Raw genomic sequence first — 21614 nt, forward strand, 5'->3', positions numbered from 1 at the left:
TTCCTGCTTCGGCTACGATAGCCATGCCTGAGGCCGGAAGCATTTTGCTGTGTGCATGCGTGAGCGCCCTGCCAGGGAGGCCCAAGCCATTTCCTGTGTGAGACTCAGGCCCAGGCAGACGGCAGCACACGACTCCCCACTTGTTTCCTGAAGCCAGCACTGCGGCCCCACTTTGGCATGGAAGTCTGATAGCTGGCACTCTAACTCGAAGATACAACAGTGGAGAGACACCGTGCTTTAGCCTTACCGCCGGCCTCTGCGTGGGAGGAGGCCGTTTAGCGTGTACTGTGGGCGAGAGCCTGGGCCCGGGTTCCATTTCGTACGACCGGGGGAGAGGCAGGCCGGACAGCCGGCAGCTCTCAACTCACATCATCCTTATGGGGCTCGTACCGTTGCCCCGGGGGTGCGTGCAGGCTGAAAGACAGCCACCTAGCTCGAAGGAAGGACTCGGGAGACGATGCGTGCTTCAGCTCAAACAGCCGCTCCTGAGGGTGGAAGCATTCTGTTGTGTGCGTGCGTGAGAGCACTGCAAGGGAGTCCCAAACCTAATTCCGAGGGAGCCTCCGGCTGCTGCACAGGGCAGCACTCGACTCCCCACTTGTTTCATGAAGCTAGCACTGAGGCCCCACTTTTGCATGGAAGTCTCATCGCTTGCGTTCTACCTCGAAGAAACCACAGTGTTCAGAAACCGTGCTTTAGCTACCTTCCACCTCTCTGAGGGAGGAAGCACTTTCCCGGCTACCGTGGGTGAGAGCCTGGGGAACGGGTTCCTTCCGTGCAACCGAGGGAGAAGCAGCCCGGGCCAGAAGGCACCTCGCGACTCAGCTGTTGGTACCTGGAGCTAACACTACTACTCCATGGGTGCACAGGAATGCTAAGTGCTCCACACTGATTTGGAAGAAAGACGCCCGTAAAGAATCCCAGCCTCAGCTCCTTCGCCTCTCCACAGGGTGGCAGCATTTTCCACTCTACTGGAGTGCAAGCCTGAGGAAGGGGTCCCGGCAGAATTCCGAGGGAGAAATAAGCATGGGCAGAAGGCACCTGTCGGCTCCACTCTTGTTTCGGGGAACTAGATCGGCTCTCCCGTGTGTGCGTGGAGTCCTAAGTGCCATCCACCCGACGCAAAGGAACACACCTGTAGAGAACGCGTGCCTCAGCAAAGATCGCCCTTCCCGAGCGTGACCTTCACCCATTGTGTGTTTCTGTGAAAGCCTGACCAATGGAACCTCAACGCAAGTCGGAGTGAGAAGCAGGCCTGTAAGGAAGGCTGCTGTCGACTCACCTCTTGTTTTAGGAGATGAGCCCTGCTGTACCCTGTGTGCTTGGATGCCTAGTTTGCCAGGCTGCTAAGAGCCAGAATCCGTGCTATAGAATGGCTGCGCTTTAGTTCACGTTGCCGTTCCCGGAGCCAGAGGAATTGTACAGTGCTCGTGTTCGAGAGACTGGGGAAAGGGTCCCATGCGGGACGTGGAGTGAGAAACAGGCCGGTGCGGAAGGCAGCTCTCAACTCACCTCTGGTTTAGGAGGCTAGTACCCTTGCCCCCGGGTGTGCCTGCAGGCCTCAAGCCAAGCGCCTAACTCAAAGGAACAGGTCTGTCAGAATTCCTGCTTCGGCTACGATAGCCATGCCTGAGGCCGGAAGCATTTTGCTGTGTGCATGCGTGAGCGCCCTGCCAGGGAGGCCCAAGCCATTTCCTGTGTGAGACTCAGGCCCAGGCAGACGGCAGCACACGACTCCCCACTTGTTTCCTGAAGCCAGCACTGCGGCCCCACTTTGGCATGGAAGTCTGATAGCTGGCAGTCTAACTCGAAGAGACAACAGTGGAGAGACACCGTGCTTTAGCCTTACCGCCGGCCTCTGCGTGGGAGGACGCCGTTTAGGGTGTACTGTGGGCGAGAGCCTGGGGCCGGGTTCCATATCGTACGACCGGGGGAGAGGCAGGCCGGACAGCCGGCAGCTCTCAACTCACATCATCCTTATGGGGCTCGTACCGTTGCCCCGGGGGTGCGTGCAGGCTGAAAGACAGCCACCTAGCTCGAAGGAAGGACTCGGGAGACGATGCGTGCTTCAGCTCAAACAGCCGCTCCTGAGGGTGGAAGCATTCTGTTGTGTGCGCGCGTGAGAGCACTGCAAGGGAGTCCCAAACCTAATTCCGAGGGAGCCTCCGGCTGCTGCACAGGGCAGCACTCGACTCCCCACTTGTTTCATGAAGCTAGCACTGAGGCCCCACTTTTGCATGGAAGTCTCATCGCTTGCGTTCTACCTCGAAGAAACCACAGTGTTCAGAAACCGTGCTTTAGCTACCTTCCACCTCTCTGAGGGAGGAAGCACTTTCCCGGCTACCGTGGGTGAGAGCCTGGGGAACGGGTTCCTTCCGTGCAACCGAGGGAGAAGCAGCCCGGGCCAGAAGGCACCTCGCGACTCAGCTGTTGGTACCTGGAGCTAACACTACTGCTCCATGGGTGCACAGGAATGCTAAGTGCTCCACACTGATTTGGAAGAAAGACGCCCGTAAAGAATCCCAGCCTCAGCTCCTTCGCCTCTCCACAGGGTGGCAGCATTTTCCACTCTACTGGAGTGCAAGCCTGAGGAAGGGGTCCCGGCAGAATTCCGAGGGAGAAATAAGCATGGGCAGAAGGCACCTGTCGGCTCCACTCTTGTTTCGGGGAACTAGATCGGCTCTCCCGTGTGTGCGTGGAGTCCTAAGTGCCATCCACCCGACGCAAAGGAACACACCTGTAGAGAACGCGTGCCTCAGCAAAGATCGCCCTTCCCGAGCGTGACCTTCACCCATTGTGTGTTTCTGTGAAAGCCTGACCAATGGAACCTCAACGCAAGTCGGAGTGAGAAGCAGGCCTGTAAGGAAGGCTGCTGTCGACTCACCTCTTGTTTTAGGAGATGAGCCCTGCTGTACCCTGTGTGCTTGGATGCCTAGTTTGCCAGGCTGCTAAGAGCCAGAATCCGTGCTATAGAATGGCTGCGCTTTAGTTCACGTTGCCGTTCCCGGAGCCAGAGGAATTGTACAGTGCTCGTGTTCGAGAGACTGGGAAAGGGTCCCATGCGGGACGTGGAGTGAGAAACAGGCCGGTGCGGAAGGCAGCTCTCAACTCACCTCTGGTTTAGGAGGCTAGTACCCTTGCCCCCGGGTGTGCCTGCAGGCCTCAAGCCAAGCGCCTAACTCAAAGGAACAGCTCTGTCAGAATTCCTGCTTCGGCTACGATAGCCATGCCTGAGGCCGGAAGCATTTTGCTGTGTGCATGCGTGAGCGCCCTGCCAGGGAGGCCCAAGCCATTTCCTGTGTGAGACTCAGGCCCAGGCAGACGGCAGCACACGACTCCCCACTTGTTTCCTGAAGCCAGCACTGCGGCCCCACTTTGGCATGGAAGTCTGATAGCTGGCACTCTAACTCGAAGAGACAACAGTGGAGAGACACCGTGCTTTAGCCTTACCGCCGGCCTCTCCGTGGGAGGAGGCCGTCTAGGGTGTACTGTGGGCGAGAGCCTGGGGCCGGGTTCCATTTCGTACGACCGGGGGAGAGGCAGGCCGGACAGCCGGCAGCTCTCAACTCACACCATGCTTATGGGGCTCGTACCATTGCCCCGGGGGGGGCGTGCAGGCTTAGGGAAGGCCACCTAACTCGAAGGGAGGACTCGGGAGACAATGCGTGCTTCAGCTCAAACAGCCGCTCCTGACGGGGGAAGCATTTTGTTGGGTGCGTGCATGAGAGCACTGCAAGGGAGCCCCAAACCCAGTCCGAGGGAGCCTCAGGCCTCTGCAGAAGGCAGCACACGACTCCCACTTGGTTCCTCAAGCCGGCACTGCGGCCCCACGTCTGCATGGACCGCTTGCGTTCCCACTCCAAGAAAGAACAGTGTACAGAAAGCGTGCTTTAGCTACCGTCGACCTCTCTGTGGGAGGAAGCAGTTTATGCTGCACTGTGTGTGAGAGCCTGTGGGCAGGGTTCCATACGTAAAAGCGGGGGGGGGGGGGGAAGCAGGCCGGTGCAGAAGGACCCTGTCGGCTCACCTTTTGTTTACGAGGCTAGGAACGTTGCCCTTGTGTGCCTGCAGGCCTCAAGCCAGCGACCTAGGTCGAAGGAACAACTCTGTCGAGAATTCCTGCTTCGGCCAATAAAGAGCCATGCCCGAGGCTGGAAGCATTTTGCTGTGTGCATGCGTGAGCGCCCTGCCAGGGAGGCCCAAGCCATTTCCTGTGTGAGACTCAGGCCCAGGCAGACGGCAGCACACGACTCCCCACTTGTTTCCTGAAGCCAGCACTGCGGCCCCACTTTGGCATGGAAGTCTGATAGCTGGCACTCTAACTCGAAGAGACAACAGTGGAGAGACACCGTGCTTTAGCCTTACCGCCGGCCTCTGCGTGGGAGGAGGCCGTTTAGGGTGTACTGTGGGCGAGAGCCTGGGGCCGGGTTCCATTTCGTACGACCGGGGGAGAGGCAGGCCGGACAGCCGGCAGCTCTCAACTCACATCATCCTTATGGGGCTCGTACCGTTGGCCCGGGGGTGCGTGCAGGCTGAAAGACAGCCACCTAGCTCGAAGGAAGGACTCGGGAGACGATGCGTGCTTCAGCTCAAACAGCCGCTCCTGAGGGTGGAAGCATTCTGTTGTGTGCGTGCGTGAGAGCACTGCAAGGGAGTCCCAAACCTAATTCCGAGGGAGCCTCCGGCTGCTGCACAGGGCAGCACTCGACTCCCCACTTGTTTCATGAAGCTAGCACTGAGGCCCCACTTTTGCATGGAAGTCTCATCGCTTGCGTTCTACCTAGAAGAAACCACAGTGTACAGAAACCGTGCTTTAGCTACCTTCCACCTCTCTGAGGGAGGAAGCACTTTCCCGGCTACCGTGGGTGAGAGCCTGGGGAACGGGTTCCTTCCGTGCAACCGAGGGAGAAGCAGCCCGGGCCAGAAGGCACCTCGCGACTCAGCTGTTGGTACCTGGAGCTAACACTACTGCTCCATGGGTGCACAGGAATGCTAAGTGCTCCACACTGATTTGGAAGAAAGACGCCCGTAAAGAATCCCAGCCTCAGCTCCTTCGCCTCTCCACAGGGTGGCAGCATTTTCCACTCTACTGGAGTGCAAGCCTGAGGAAGGGGTCCCGGCAGAATTCCGAGGGAGAAATAAGCATGGGCAGAAGGCACCTGTCGGCTCCACTCTTGTTTCGGGGAACTAGATCGGCTCTCCCGTGTGTGCGTGGAGCCCTAAGTACCATCCACCCGACGCAAAGGAACACACCTGTAGAGAACGCGTGCCTCAGCAAAGATCGCCCTTCCCGAGCGTGAACTTCACCCATTGTGTGTTTCTGTGAAAGCCTGACCAATGGAACCTCAACGCAAGTCGGAGTGAGAAGCAGGCCTGTAAGGAAGGCTGCTGTCGACTCACCTCTTGTTTTAGGAGATGAGCCCTGCTGTACCCTGTGTGCTTGGATGCCTAGTTTGCCAGGCTGCTAAGAGCCAGAATCCGTGCTATAGAATGGCTGCGCTTTAGTTCACGTTGCCGTTCCCGGAGCCAGAGGAATTGTACAGTGCTCGTGTTCGAGAGACTGGGGAAAGGGTCCCATGCGGGACGTGGAGTGAGAAACAGGCCGGTGCGGAAGGCAGCTCTCAAATCACCTCTGGTTTAGGAGGCTAGTACCCTTGCCCCCGGGTGTGCCTGCAGGCCTCAAGCCAAGCGCCTAACTCAAAGGAACAGCTCTGTCGAGAATTCCTGCTTCGGCTACGATAGCCATGCCTGAGGCCGGAAGCATTTTGCTGTGTGCATGCGTGAGCGCCCTGCCAGGGAGGCCCAAGCCATTTCCTGTGTGAGACTCAGGCCCAGGCAGACGGCAGCACACGACTCCCCACTTGTTTCCTGAAGCCAGCACTGCGGCCCCACTTTGGCATGGAAGTCTGATAGCTGGCACTCTAACTCGAAGATACAACAGTGGAGAGACACCGTGCTTTAGCCTTACCGCCGGCCTCTGCGTGGGAGGAGGCCGTTTAGCGTGTACTGTGGGCGAGAGCCTGGGCCCGGGTTCCATTTCGTACGACCGGGGGAGAGGCAGGCCGGACAGCCGGCAGCTCTCAACTCACATCATCCTTATGGGGCTCGTACCGTTGCCCCGGGGGTGCGTGCAGGCTGAAAGACAGCCACCTAGCTCGAAGGAAGGACTCGGGAGACGATGCGTGCTTCAGCTCAAACAGCCGCTCCTGAGGGTGGAAGCATTCTGTTGTGTGCGTGCGTGAGAGCACTGCAAGGGAGTCCCAAACCTAATTCCGAGGGAGCCTCCGGCTGCTGCACAGGGCAGCACTCGACTCCCCACTTGTTTCATGAAGCTAGCACTGAGGCCCCACTTTTGCATGGAAGTCTCATCGCTTGCGTTCTACCTCGAAGAAACCACAGTGTTCAGAAACCGTGCTTTAGCTACCTTCCACCTCTCTGAGGGAGGAAGCACTTTCCCGGCTACCGTGGGTGAGAGCCTGGGGAACGGGTTCCTTCCGTGCAACCGAGGGAGAAGCAGCCCGGGCCAGAAGGCACCTCGCGACTCAGCTGTTGGTACCTGGAGCTAACACTACTACTCCATGGGTGCACAGGAATGCTAAGTGCTCCACACTGATTTGGAAGAAAGACGCCCGTAAAGAATCCCAGCCTCAGCTCCTTCGCCTCTCCACAGGGTGGCAGCATTTTCCACTCTACTGGAGTGCAAGCCTGAGGAAGGGGTCCCGGCAGAATTCCAAGGGAGAAATAAGCATGGGCAGAAGGCACCTGTCGGCTCCACTCTTGTTTCGGGGAACTAGATCGGCTCTCCCGTGTGTGCGTGGAGTCCTAAGTGCCATCCACCCGACGCAAAGGAACACACCTGTAGAGAACGCGTGCCTCAGCAAAGATCGCCCTTCCCGAGCGTGACCTTCACCCATTGTGTGTTTCTGTGAAAGCCTGACCAATGGAACCTCAACGCAAGTCGGAGTGAGAAGCAGGCCTGTAAGGAAGGCTGCTGTCGACTCACCTCTTGTTTTAGGAGATGAGCCCTGCTGTACCCTGTGTGCTTGGATGCCTAGTTTGCCAGGCTGCTAAGAGCCAGAATCCGTGCTATAGAATGGCTGCGCTTTAGTTCACGTTGCCGTTCCCGGAGCCAGAGGAATTGTACAGTGCTCGTGTTCGAGAGACTGGGGAAAGGGTCCCATGCGGGACGTGGAGTGAGAAACAGGCCGGTGCGGAAGGCAGCTCTCAACTCACCTCTGGTTTAGGAGGCTAGTACCCTTGCCCCCGGGTGTGCCTGCAGGCCTCAAGCCAAGCGCCTAACTCAAAGGAACAGGTCTGTCAGAATTCCTGCTTCGGCTACGATAGCCATGCCTGAGGCCGGAAGCATTTTGCTGTGTGCATGCGTGAGCGCCCTGCCAGGGAGGCCCAAGCCATTTCCTGTGTGAGACTCAGGCCCAGGCAGACGGCAGCACACGACTCCCCACTTGTTTCCTGAAGCCAGCACTGCGGCCCCACTTTGGCATGGAAGTCTGATAGCTGGCACTCTAACTCGAAGAGACAACAGTGGAGAGACACCGTGCTTTAGCCTTACCGCCGGCCTCTGCGTGGGAGGACGCCGTTTAGGGTGTACTGTGGGCGAGAGCCTGGGGCCGGGTTCCATATCGTACGACCGGGGGAGAGGCAGGCCGGACAGCCGGCAGCTCTCAACTCACATCATCCTTATGGGGCTCGTACCGTTGCCCCGGGGGTGCGTGCAGGCTGAAAGACAGCCACCTAGCTCGAAGGAAGGACTCGGGAGACGATGCGTGCTTCAGCTCAAACAGCCGCTCCTGAGGGTGGAAGCATTCTGTTGTGTGCGCGCGTGAGAGCACTGCAAGGGAGTCCCAAACCTAATTCCGAGGGAGCCTCCGGCTGCTGCACAGGGCAGCACTCGACTCCCCACTTGTTTCATGAAGCTAGCACTGAGGCCCCACTTTTGCATGGAAGTCTCATCGCTTGCGTTCTACCTCGAAGAAACCACAGTGTTCAGAAACCGTGCTTTAGCTACCTTCCACCTCTCTGAGGGAGGAAGCACTTTCCCGGCTACCGTGGGTGAGAGCCTGGGGAACGGGTTCCTTCCGTGCAACCGAGGGAGAAGCAGCCCGGGCCAGAAGGCACCTCGCGACTCAGCTGTTGGTACCTGGAGCTAACACTACTGCTCCATGGGTGCACAGGAATGCTAAGTGCTCCACACTGATTTGGAAGAAAGACGCCCGTAAAGAATCCCAGCCTCAGCTCCTTCGCCTCTCCACAGGGTGGCAGCATTTTCCACTCTACTGGAGTGCAAGCCTGAGGAAGGGGTCCCGGCAGAATTCCGAGGGAGAAATAAGCATGGGCAGAAGGCACCTGTCGGCTCCACTCTTGTTTCGGGGAACTAGATCGGCTCTCCCGTGTGTGCGTGGAGTCCTAAGTGCCATCCACCCGACGCAAAGGAACACACCTGTAGAGAACGCGTGCCTCAGCAAAGATCGCCCTTCCCGAGCGTGACCTTCACCCATTGTGTGTTTCTGTGAAAGCCTGACCAATGGAACCTCAACGCAAGTCGGAGTGAGAAGCAGGCCTGTAAGGAAGGCTGCTGTCGACTCACCTCTTGTTTTAGGAGATGAGCCCTGCTGTACCCTGTGTGCTTGGATGCCTAGTTTGCCAGGCTGCTAAGAGCCAGAATCCGTGCTATAGAATGGCTGCGCTTTAGTTCACGTTGCCGTTCCCGGAGCCAGAGGAATTGTACAGTGCTCGTGTTCGAGAGACTGGGAAAGGGTCCCATGCGGGACGTGGAGTGAGAAACAGGCCGGTGCGGAAGGCAGCTCTCAACTCACCTCTGGTTTAGGAGGCTAGTACCCTTGCCCCCGGGTGTGCCTGCAGGCCTCAAGCCAAGCGCCTAACTCAAAGGAACAGCTCTGTCAGAATTCCTGCTTCGGCTACGATAGCCATGCCTGAGGCCGGAAGCATTTTGCTGTGTGCATGCGTGAGCGCCCTGCCAGGGAGGCCCAAGCCATTTCCTGTGTGAGACTCAGGCCCAGGCAGACGGCAGCACACGACTCCCCACTTGTTTCCTGAAGCCAGCACTGCGGCCCCACTTTGGCATGGAAGTCTGATAGCTGGCACTCTAACTCGAAGAGACAACAGTGGAGAGACACCGTGCTTTAGCCTTACCGCCGGCCTCTCCGTGGGAGGAGGCCGTCTAGGGTGTACTGTGGGCGAGAGCCTGGGGCCGGGTTCCATTTCGTACGACCGGGGGAGAGGCAGGCCGGACAGCCGGCAGCTCTCAACTCACACCATGCTTATGGGGCTCGTACCATTGCCCCGGGGGGGGCGTGCAGGCTTAGGGAAGGCCACCTAACTCGAAGGGAGGACTCGGGAGACAATGCGTGCTTCAGCTCAAACAGCCGCTCCTGACGGGGGAAGCATTTTGTTGGGTGCGTGCATGAGAGCACTGCAAGGGAGCCCCAAACCCAGTCCGAGGGAGCCTCAGGCCTCTGCAGAAGGCAGCACACGACTCCCACTTGGTTCCTCAAGCCGGCACTGCGGCCCCACGTCTGCATGGACCGCTTGCGTTCCCACTCCAAGAAAGAACAGTGTACAGAAAGCGTGCTTTAGCTACCGTCGACCTCTCTGTGGGAGGAAGCAGTTTATGCTGCACTGTGGGTGAGAGCCTGTGGGCAGGGTTCCATACGTAAAAGCGGGGGGGGGGGGGAAGCAGGCCGGTGCAGAAGGACCCTGTCGGCTCACCTTTTGTTTACGAGGCTAGGAACGTTGCCCTTGTGTGCCTGCAGGCCTCAAGCCAGCGACCTAGGTCGAAGGAACAACTCTGTCGAGAATTCCTGCTTCGGCCAATAAAGAGCCATGCCCGAGGCTGGAAGCATTTTGCTGTGTGCATGCGTGAGCGCCCTGCCAGGGAGGCCCAAGCCATTTCCTGTGTGAGACTCAGGCCCAGGCAGACGGCAGCACACGACTCCCCACTTGTTTCCTGAAGCCAGCACTGCGGCCCCACTTTGGCATGGAAGTCTGATAGCTGGCACTCTAACTCGAAGAGACAACAGTGGAGAGACACCGTGCTTTAGCCTTACCGCCGGCCTCTGCGTGGGAGGAGGCCGTTTAGGGTGTACTGTGGGCGAGAGCCTGGGGCCGGGTTCCATTTCGTACGACCGGGGGAGAGGCAGGCCGGACAGCCGGCAGCTCTCAACTCACATCATCCTTATGGGGCTCGTACCGTTGGCCCGGGGGTGCGTGCAGGCTGAAAGACAGCCACCTAGCTCGAAGGAAGGACTCGGGAGACGATGCGTGCTTCAGCTCAAACAGCCGCTCCTGAGGGTGGAAGCATTCTGTTGTGTGCGTGCGTGAGAGCACTGCAAGGGAGTCCCAAACCTAATTCCGAGGGAGCCTCCGGCTGCTGCACAGGGCAGCACTCGACTCCCCACTTGTTTCATGAAGCTAGCACTGAGGCCCCACTTTTGCATGGAAGTCTCATCGCTTGCGTTCTACCTAGAAGAAACCACAGTGTACAGAAACCGTGCTTTAGCTACCTTCCACCTCTCTGAGGGAGGAAGCACTTTCCCGGCTACCGTGGGTGAGAGCCTGGGGAACGGGTTCCTTCCGTGCAACCGAGGGAGAAGCAGCCCGGGCCAGAAGGCACCTCGCGACTCAGCTGTTGGTACCTGGAGCTAACACTACTGCTCCATGGGTGCACAGGAATGCTAAGTGCTCCACACTGATTTGGAAGAAAGACGCCCGTAAAGAATCCCAGCCTCAGCTCCTTCGCCTCTCCACAGGGTGGCAGCATTTTCCACTCTACTGGAGTGCAAGCCTGAGGAAGGGGTCCCGGCAGAATTCCGAGGGAGAAATAAGCATGGGCAGAAGGCACCTGTCGGCTCCACTCTTGTTTCGGGGAACTAGATCGGCTCTCCCGTGTGTGCGTGGAGCCCTAAGTACCATCCACCCGACGCAAAGGAACACACCTGTAGAGAACGCGTGCCTCAGCAAAGATCGCCCTTCCCGAGCGTGAACTTCACCCATTGTGTGTTTCTGTGAAAGCCTGACCAATGGAACCTCAACGCAAGTCGGAGTGAGAAGCAGGCCTGTAAGGAAGGCTGCTGTCGACTCACCTCTTGTTTTAGGAGATGAGCCCTGCTGTACCCTGTGTGCTTGGATGCCTAGTTTGCCAGGCTGCTAAGAGCCAGAATCCGTGCTATAGAATGGCTGCGCTTTAGTTCACGTTGCCGTTCCCGGAGCCAGAGGAATTGTACAGTGCTCGTGTTCGAGAGACTGGGGAAAGGGTCCCATGCGGGACGTGGAGTGAGAAACAGGCCGGTGCGGAAGGCAGCTCTCAACTCACCTCTGGTTTAGGAGGCTAGTACCCTTGCCCCCGGGTGTGCCTGCAGGCCTCAAGCCAAGCGCCTAACTCAAAGGAACAGCTCTGTCAGAATTCCTGCTTCGGCTACGATAGCCATTCCTGAGGCCGGAAGCATTTTGCTGTGTGCATGCGTGAGCGCCCTGCCAGGGAGGCCCAAGCCATTTCCTGTGTGAGACTCAGGCCCAGGCAGACGGCAGCACACGACTCCCCACTTGTTTCCTGAAGCCAGCACTGCGGCCCCACATTGGCATGGAAGTCTGATAGCTGGCAGTCTAACTCGAAGAGACAACAGTGGAGAGACACCGTGCTTTAGCCTTACCGCCGGCCTCTCCGTGGGAGGAGGCCGTCTAGGGTGTACTGTGGGCGAGAGCCTGGGGCCGGGTTCCATTTCGTACGACCAGGGGAGAGGCAGGCCGGACAGCCGGCAGCTCTCAACTCACATCATCCTTATGGGGCTCGTACCGTTGCCCCGGGGGTGCGTGCAGGCTGAAAGACAGCCACCTAGCTCGAAGGAAGGACTCGGGAGACGATGCGTGCTTCAGCTCAAACAGCCGCTCCTGAGGGTGGAAGCATTCTGTTGTGTGCGCGCGTGAGAGCACTGCAAGGGAGTCCCAAACCTAATTCCGAGGGAGCCTCCGGCTGCTGCACAGGGCAGCACTCGACTCCCCACTTGTTTCATGAAGCTAGCACTGAGGCCCCACTTTTGCATGGAAGTCTCATCGCTTGCGTTCTACCTCGAAGAAACCACAGTGTTCAGAAACCGTGCTTTAGCTACCTTCCACCTCTCTGAGGGAGGAAGCACTTTCCCGGCTACCGTGGGTGAGAGCCTGGGGAACGGGTTCCTTCCGTGCAACCGAGGGAGAAGCAGCCCGGGCCAGAAGGCACCTCGCGACTCAGCTGTTGGTACCTGGAGCTAACACTACTGCTCCATGGGTGCACAGGAATGCTAAGTGCTCCACACTGATTTGGAAGAAAGACGCCCGTAAAGAATCCCAGCCTCAGCTCCTTCGCCTCTCCACAGGGTGGCAGCATTTTCCACTCTACTGGAGTGCAAGCCTGAGGAAGGGGTCCCGGCAGAATTCCGAGGGAGAAATAAGCATGGGCAGAAGGCACCTGTCGGCTCCACTCTTGTTTCGGGGAACTAGATCGGCTCTCCCGTGTGTGCGTGGAGTCCTAAGTGCCATCCACCCGACGCAAAGGAACACACCTGTAGAGAACGCGTGCCTCAGCAAAGATCGCCCTTCCCGAGCGTGACCTTCACCCATTGTGTGTTTCTGTGAAAGCCTGACCAATGGAACCTCAACGCAAGTCGGAGTGAGAAGCAGGCCTGTAAGGAAGGCTGCTGTCGACTCACCTCTTGTTTTAGGAGATGAGCCCTGCTGTACCCTGTGTGCTTGGATGCCTAGTTTGCCAGGCTGCTAAGAGCCAGAATCCGTGCTATAGAATGGCTGCGCTTTAGTTCACGTTGCCGTTCCCGGAGCCAGAGGAATTGTACAGTGCTCGTGTTCGAGAGACTGGGAAAGGGTCCCATGCGGGACGTGGAGTGAGAAACAGGCCGGTGCGGAAGGCAGCTCTCAACTCACCTCTGGTTTAGGAGGCTAGTACCCTTGCCCCCGGGTGTGCCTGCAGGCCTCAAGCCAAGCGCCTAACTCAAAGGAACAGCTCTGTCAGAATTCCTGCTTCGGCTACGATAGCCATGCCTGAGGCCGGAAGCATTTTGCTGTGTGCATGCGTGAGCGCCCTGCCAGGGAGGCCCAAGCCATTTCCTGTGTGAGACTCAGGCCCAGGCAGACGGCAGCACACGACTCCCCACTTGTTTCCTGAAGCCAGCACTGCGGCCCCACTTTGGCATGGAAGTCTGATAGCTGGCACTCTAACTCGAAGAGACAACAGTGGAGAGACACCGTGCTTTAGCCTTACCGCCGGCCTCTCCGTGGGAGGAGGCCGTCTAGGGTGTACTGTGGGCGAGAGCCTGGGGCCGGGTTCCATTTCGTACGACCGGGGGAGAGGCAGGCCGGACAGCCGGCAGCTCTCAACTCACACCATGCTTATGGGGCTCGTACCATTGCCCCGGGGGGGGCGTGCAGGCTTAGGGAAGGCCACCTAACTCGAAGGGAGGACTCGGGAGACAATGCGTGCTTCAGCTCAAACAGCCGCTCCTGACGGGGGAAGCATTTTGTTGGGTGCGTGCATGAGAGCACTGCAAGGGAGCCCCAAACCCAGTCCGAGGGAGCCTCAGGCCTCTGCAGAAGGCAGCACACGACTCCCACTTGGTTCCTCAAGCCGGCACTGCGGCCCCACGTCTGCATGGACCGCTTGCGTTCCCACTCCAAGAAAGAACAGTGTACAGAAAGCGTGCTTTAGCTACCGTCGACCTCTCTGTGGGAGGAAGCAGTTTATGCTGCACTGTGTGTGAGAGCCTGTGGGCAGGGTTCCATACGTAAAAGCGGGGGGGGGGGGGAAGCAGGCCGGTGCAGAAGGACCCTGTCGGCTCACCTTTTGTTTACGAGGCTAGGAACGTTGCCCTTGTGTGCCTGCAGGCCTCAAGCCAGCGACCTAGGTCGAAGGAACAACTCTGTCGAGAATTCCTGCTTCGGCCAATAAAGAGCCATGCCCGAGGCTGGAAGCATTTTGCTGTGTGCATGCGTGAGCGCCCTGCCAGGGAGGCCCAAGCCATTTCCTGTGTGAGACTCAGGCCCAGGCAGACGGCAGCACACGACTCCCCACTTGTTTCCTGAAGCCAGCACTGCGGCCCCACTTTGGCATGGAAGTCTGATAGCTGGCACTCTAACTCGAAGAGACAACAGTGGAGAGACACCGTGCTTTAGCCTTACCGCCGGCCTCTGCGTGGGAGGAGGCCGTTTAGGGTGTACTGTGGGCGAGAGCCTGGGGCCGGGTTCCATTTCGTACGACCGGGGGAGAGGCAGGCCGGACAGCCGGCAGCTCTCAACTCACATCATCCTTATGGGGCTCGTACCGTTGGCCCGGGGGTGCGTGCAGGCTGAAAGACAGCCACCTAGCTCGAAGGAAGGACTCGGGAGACGATGCGTGCTTCAGCTCAAACAGCCGCTCCTGAGGGTGGAAGCATTCTGTTGTGTGCGTGCGTGAGAGCACTGCAAGGGAGTCCCAAACCTAATTCCGAGGGAGCCTCCGGCTGCTGCACAGGGCAGCACTCGACTCCCCACTTGTTTCATGAAGCTAGCACTGAGGCCCCACTTTTGCATGGAAGTCTCATCGCTTGCGTTCTACCTAGAAGAAACCACAGTGTACAGAAACCGTGCTTTAGCTACCTTCCACCTCTCTGAGGGAGGAAGCACTTTCCCGGCTACCGTGGGTGAGAGCCTGGGGAACGGGTTCCTTCCGTGCAACCGAGGGAGAAGCAGCCCGGGCCAGAAGGCACCTCGCGACTCAGCTGTTGGTACCTGGAGCTAACACTACTGCTCCATGGGTGCACAGGAATGCTAAGTGCTCCACACTGATTTGGAAGAAAGACGCCCGTAAAGAATCCCAGCCTCAGCTCCTTCGCCTCTCCACAGGGTGGCAGCATTTTCCACTCTACTGGAGTGCAAGCCTGAGGAAGGGGTCCCGGCAGAATTCCGAGGGAGAAATAAGCATGGGCAGAAGGCACCTGTCGGCTCCACTCTTGTTTCGGGGAACTAGATCGGCTCTCCCGTGTGTGCGTGGAGCCCTAAGTACCATCCACCCGACGCAAAGGAACACACCTGTAGAGAACGCGTGCCTCAGCAAAGATCGCCCTTCCCGAGCGTGAACTTCACCCATTGTGTGTTTCTGTGAAAGCCTGACCAATGGAACCTCAACGCAAGTCGGAGTGAGAAGCAGGCCTGTAAGGAAGGCTGCTGTCGACTCACCTCTTGTTTTAGGAGATGAGCCCTGCTGTACCCTGTGTGCTTGGATGCCTAGTTTGCCAGGCTGCTAAGAGCCAGAATCCGTGCTATAGAATGGCTGCGCTTTAGTTCACGTTGCCGTTCCCGAAGCCAGAGGAATTGTACAGTGCTCGTGTTCGAGAGACTGGGGAAAGGGTCCCATGCGGGACGTGGAGTGAGAAACAGGCCGGTGCGGAAGGCAGCTCTCAAATCACCTCTGGTTTAGGAGGCTAGTACCCTTGCCCCCGGGTGTGCCTGCAGGCCTCAAGCCAAGCGCCTAACTCAAAGGAACAGCTCTGTCGAGAATTCCTGCTTCGGCTACGATAGCCATGCCTGAGGCCGGAAGCATTTTGCTGTGTGCATGCGTGAGCGCCCTGCCAGGGAGGCCCAAGCCATTTCCTGTGTGAGACTCAGGCCCAGGCAGACGGCAGCACACGACTCCCCACTTGTTTCCTGAAGCCAGCACTGCGGCCCCACTTTGGCATGGAAGTCTGATAGCTGGCACTCTAACTCGAAGATACAACAGTGGAGAGACACCGTGCTTTAGCCTTACCGCCGGCCTCTGCGTGGGAGGAGGCCGTTTAGCGTGTACTGTGGGCGAGAGCCTGGGCCCGGGTTCCATTTCGTACGACCGGGGGAGAGGCAGGCCGGACAGCCGGCAGCTCTCAACTCACATCATCCTTATGGGGCTCGTACCGTTGCCCCGGGGGTGCGTGCAGGCTGAAAGACAGCCACCTAGCTCGAAGGAAGGACTCGGGAGACGATGCGTGCTTCAGCTCAAACAGCCGCTCCTGAGGGTGGAAGCATTCTGTTGTGTGCGTGCGTGAGAGCACTGCAAGGGAGTCCCAAACCTAATTCCGAGGGAGCCTCCGGCTGCTGCACAGGGCAGCACTCGACTCCCCACTTGTTTCATGAAGCTAGCACTGAGGCCCCACTTTTGCATGGAAGTCTCATCGCTTGCGTTCTACCTCGAAGAAACCACAGTGTTCAGAAACCGTGCTTTAGCTACCTTCCACCTCTCTGAGGGAGGAAGCACTTTCCCGGCTACCGTGGGTGAGAGCCTGGGGAACGGGTTCCTTCCGTGCAACCGAGGGAGAAGCAGCCCGGGCCAGAAGGCACCTCGCGACTCAGCTGTTGGTACCTGGAGCTAACACTACTACTCCATGGGTGCACAGGAATGCTAAGTGCTCCACACTGATTTGGAAGAAAGACGCCCGTAAAGAATCCCAGCCTCAGCTCCTTCGCCTCTCCACAGGGTGGCAGCATTTTCCACTCTACTGGAGTGCAAGCCTGAGGAAGGGGTCCCGGCAGAATTCCAAGGGAGAAATAAGCATGGGCAGAAGGCACCTGTCGGCTCCACTCTTGTTTCGGGGAACTAGATCGGCTCTCCCGTGTGTGCGTGGAGTCCTAAGTGCCATCCACCCGACGCAAAGGAACACACCTGTAGAGAACGCGTGCCTCAGCAAAGATCGCCCTTCCCGAGCGTGACCTTCACCCATTGTGTGTTTCTGTGAAAGCCTGACCAATGGAACCTCAACGCAAGTCGGAGTGAGAAGCAGGCCTGTAAGGAAGGCTGCTGTCGACTCACCTCTTGTTTTAGGAGATGAGCCCTGCTGTACCCTGTGTGCTTGGATGCCTAGTTTGCCAGGCTGCTAAGAGCCAGAATCCGTGCTATAGAATGGCTGCGCTTTAGTTCACGTTGCCGTTCCCGGAGCCAGAGGAATTGTACAGTGCTCGTGTTCGAGAGACTGGGGAAAGGGTCCCATGCGGGACGTGGAGTGAGAAACAGGCCGGTGCGGAAGGCAGCTCTCAACTCACCTCTGGTTTAGGAGGCTAGTACCCTTGCCCCCGGGTGTGCCTGCAGGCCTCAAGCCAAGCGCCTAACTCAAAGGAACAGGTCTGTCAGAATTCCTGCTTCGGCTACGATAGCCATGCCTGAGGCCGGAAGCATTTTGCTGTGTGCATGCGTGAGCGCCCTGCCAGGGAGGCCCAAGCCATTTCCTGTGTGAGACTCAGGCCCAGGCAGACGGCAGCACACGACTCCCCACTTGTTTCCTGAAGCCAGCACTGCGGCCCCACTTTGGCATGGAAGTCTGATAGCTGGCACTCTAACTCGAAGAGACAACAGTGGAGAGACACCGTGCTTTAGCCTTACCGCCGGCCTCTGCGTGGGAGGACGCCGTTTAGGGTGTACTGTGGGCGAGAGCCTGGGGCCGGGTTCCATATCGTACGACCGGGGGAGAGGCAGGCCGGACAGCCGGCAGCTCTCAACTCACATCATCCTTATGGGGCTCGTACCGTTGCCCCGGGGGTGCGTGCAGGCTGAAAGACAGCCACCTAGCTCGAAGGAAGGACTCGGGAGACGATGCGTGCTTCAGCTCAAACAGCCGCTCCTGAGGGTGGAAGCATTCTGTTGTGTGCGCGCGTGAGAGCACTGCAAGGGAGTCCCAAACCTAATTCCGAGGGAGCCTCCGGCTGCTGCACAGGGCAGCACTCGACTCCCCACTTGTTTCATGAAGCTAGCACTGAGGCCCCACTTTTGCATGGAAGTCTCATCGCTTGCGTTCTACCTCGAAGAAACCACAGTGTTCAGAAACCGTGCTTTAGCTACCTTCCACCTCTCTGAGGGAGGAAGCACTTTCCCGGCTACCGTGGGTGAGAGCCTGGGGAACGGGTTCCTTCCGTGCAACCGAGGGAGAAGCAGCCCGGGCCAGAAGGCACCTCGCGACTCAGCTGTTGGTACCTGGAGCTAACACTACTGCTCCATGGGTGCACAGGAATGCTAAGTGCTCCACACTGATTTGGAAGAAAGACGCCCGTAAAGAATCCCAGCCTCAGCTCCTTCGCCTCTCCACAGGGTGGCAGCATTTTCCACTCTACTGGAGTGCAAGCCTGAGGAAGGGGTCCCGGCAGAATTCCGAGGGAGAAATAAGCATGGGCAGAAGGCACCTGTCGGCTCCACTCTTGTTTCGGGGAACTAGATCGGCTCTCCCGTGTGTGCGTGGAGTCCTAAGTGCCATCCACCCGACGCAAAGGAACACACCTGTAGAGAACGCGTGCCTCAGCAAAGATCGCCCTTCCCGAGCGTGACCTTCACCCATTGTGTGTTTCTGTGAAAGCCTGACCAATGGAACCTCAACGCAAGTCGGAGTGAGAAGCAGGCCTGTAAGGAAGGCTGCTGTCGACTCACCTCTTGTTTTAGGAGATGAGCCCTGCTGTACCCTGTGTGCTTGGATGCCTAGTTTGCCAGGCTGCTAAGAGCCAGAATCCGTGCTATAGAATGGCTGCGCTTTAGTTCACGTTGCCGTTCCCGGAGCCAGAGGAATTGTACAGTGCTCGTGTTCGAGAGACTGGGAAAGGGTCCCATGCGGGACGTGGAGTGAGAAACAGGCCGGTGCGGAAGGCAGCTCTCAACTCACCTCTGGTTTAGGAGGCTAGTACCCTTGCCCCCGGGTGTGCCTGCAGGCCTCAAGCCAAGCGCCTAACTCAAAGGAACAGCTCTGTCAGAATTCCTGCTTCGGCTACGATAGCCATGCCTGAGGCCGGAAGCATTTTGCTGTGTGCATGCGTGAGCGCCCTGCCAGGGAGGCCCAAGCCATTTCCTGTGTGAGACTCAGGCCCAGGCAGACGGCAGCACACGACTCCCCACTTGTTTCCTGAAGCCAGCACTGCGGCCCCACTTTGGCATGGAAGTCTGATAGCTGGCACTCTAACTCGAAGAGACAACAGTGGAGAGACACCGTGCTTTAGCCTTACCGCCGGCCTCTCCGTGGGAGGAGGCCGTCTAGGGTGTACTGTGGGCGAGAGCCTGGGGCCGGGTTCCATTTCGTACGACCGGGGGAGAGGCAGGCCGGACAGCCGGCAGCTCTCAACTCACACCATGCTTATGGGGCTCGTACCATTGCCCCGGGGGGGGCGTGCAGGCTTAGGGAAGGCCACCTAACTCGAAGGGAGGACTCGGGAGACAATGCGTGCTTCAGCTCAAACAGCCGCTCCTGACGGGGGAAGCATTTTGTTGGGTGCGTGCATGAGAGCACTGCAAGGGAGCCCCAAACCCAGTCCGAGGGAGCCTCAGGCCTCTGCAGAAGGCAGCACACGACTCCCACTTGGTTCCTCAAGCCGGCACTGCGGCCCCACGTCTGCATGGACCGCTTGCGTTCCCACTCCAAGAAAGAACAGTGTACAGAAAGCGTGCTTTAGCTACCGTCGACCTCTCTGTGGGAGGAAGCAGTTTATGCTGCACTGTGGGTGAGAGCCTGTGGGCAGGGTTCCATACGTAAAAGCGGGGGGGGGGGGGAAGCAGGCCGGTGCGGAAGGACCCTGTCGGCTCACCTTTTGTTTACGAGGCTAGGAACGTTGCCCTTGTGTGCCTGCAGGCCTCAAGCCAGCGACCTAGGTCGAAGGAACAACTCTGTCGAGAATTCCTGCTTCGGCCAATAAAGAGCCATGCCCGAGGCTGGAAGCATTTTGCTGTGTGCATGCGTGAGCGCCCTGCCAGGGAGGCCCAAGCCATTTCCTGTGTGAGACTCAGGCCCAGGCAGACGGCAGCACACGACTCCCCACTTGTTTCCTGAAGCCAGCACTGCGGCCCCACTTTGGCATGGAAGTCTGATAGCTGGCACTCTAACTCGAAGAGACAACAGTGGAGAGACACCGTGCTTTAGCCTTACCGCCGGCCTCTGCGTGGGAGGAGGCCGTTTAGGGTGTACTGTGGGCGAGAGCCTGGGGCCGGGTTCCATTTCGTACGACCGGGGGAGAGGCAGGCCGGACAGCCGGCAGCTCTCAACTCACATCATCCTTATGGGGCTCGTACCGTTGGCCCGGGGGTGCGTGCAGGCTGAAAGACAGCCACCTAGCTCGAAGGAAGGACTCGGGAGACGATGCGTGCTTCAGCTCAAACAGCCGCTCCTGAGGGTGGAAGCATTCTGTTGTGTGCGTGCGTGAGAGCACTGCAAGGGAGTCCCAAACCTAATTCCGAGGGAGCCTCCGGCTGCTGCACAGGGCAGCACTCGACTCCCCACTTGTTTCATGAAGCTAGCACTGAGGCCCCACTTTTGCATGGAAGTCTCATCGCTTGCGTTCTACCTAGAAGAAACCACAGTGTACAGAAACCGTGCTTTAGCTACCTTCCACCTCTCTGAGGGAGGAAGCACTTTCCCGGCTACCGTGTGTGAGAGCCTGGGGAACGGGTTCCTTCCGTGCAACCGAGGGAGAAGCAGCCCGGGCCAGAAGGCACCTCGCGACTCAGCTGTTGGTACCTGGAGCTAACACTACTGCTCCATGGGTGCACAGGAATGCTAAGTGCTCCACACTGATTTGGAAGAAAGACGCCCGTAAAGAATCCCAGCCTCAGCTCCTTCGCCTCTCCACAGGGTGGCAGCATTTTCCACTCTACTGGAGTGCAAGCCTGAGGAAGGGGTCCCGGCAGAATTCCGAGGGAGAAATAAGCATGGGCAGAAGGCACCTGTCGGCTCCACTCTTGTTTCGGGGAACTAGATCGGCTCTCCCGTGTGTGCGTGGAGCCCTAAGTACCATCCACCCGACGCAAAGGAACACACCTGTAGAGAACGCGTGCCTCAGCAAAGATCGCCCTTCCCGAGCGTGAACTTCACCCATTGTGTGTTTCTGTGAAAGCCTGACCAATGGAACCTCAACGCAAGTCGGAGTGAGAAGCAGGCCTGTAAGGAAGGCTGCTGTCGACTCACCTCTTGTTTTAGGAGATGAGCCCTGCTGTACCCTGTGTGCTTGGATGCCTAGTTTGCCAGGCTGCTAAGAGCCAGAATCCGTGCTATAGAATGGCTGCGCTTTAGTTCACGTTGCCGTTCCCGAAGCCAGAGGAATTGTACAGTGCTCGTGTTCGAGAGACTGGGGAAAGGGTCCCATGCGGGACGTGGAGTGAGAAACAGGCCGGTGCGGAAGGCAGCTCTCAACTCACCTCTGGTTTAGGAGGCTAGTACCCTTGCCCCCGGGTGTGCCTGCAGGCCTCAAGCCAAGCGCCTAACTCAAAGGAACAGCTCTGTCGAGAATTCCTGCTTCGGCTACGATAGCCATGCCTGAGGCCGGAAGCATTTTGCTGTGTGCATGCGTGAGCGCCCTGCCAGGGAGGCCCAAGCCATTTCCTGTGTGAGACTCAGGCCCAGGCAGACGGCAGCACACGACTCCCCACTTGTTTCCTGAAGCCAGCACTGCGGCCCCACTTTGGCATGGAAGTCTGATAGCTGGCACTCTAACTCGAAGATACAACAGTGGAGAGACACCGTGCTTTAGCCTTACCGCCGGCCTCTGCGTGGGAGGAGGCCGTTTAGCGTGTACTGTGGGCGAGAGCCTGGGCCCGGGTTCCATTTCGTACGACCGGGGGAGAG

The sequence above is a fragment of the Mirounga angustirostris genome, unplaced genomic scaffold, assembly GCF_029215605.1.
Source record: "Mirounga angustirostris isolate CCGP_5_RB_7025 unplaced genomic scaffold, mMirAng1.0.hap1 SCAF_2, whole genome shotgun sequence".
Taxonomy (NCBI): domain Eukaryota; kingdom Metazoa; phylum Chordata; class Mammalia; order Carnivora; family Phocidae; genus Mirounga; species Mirounga angustirostris.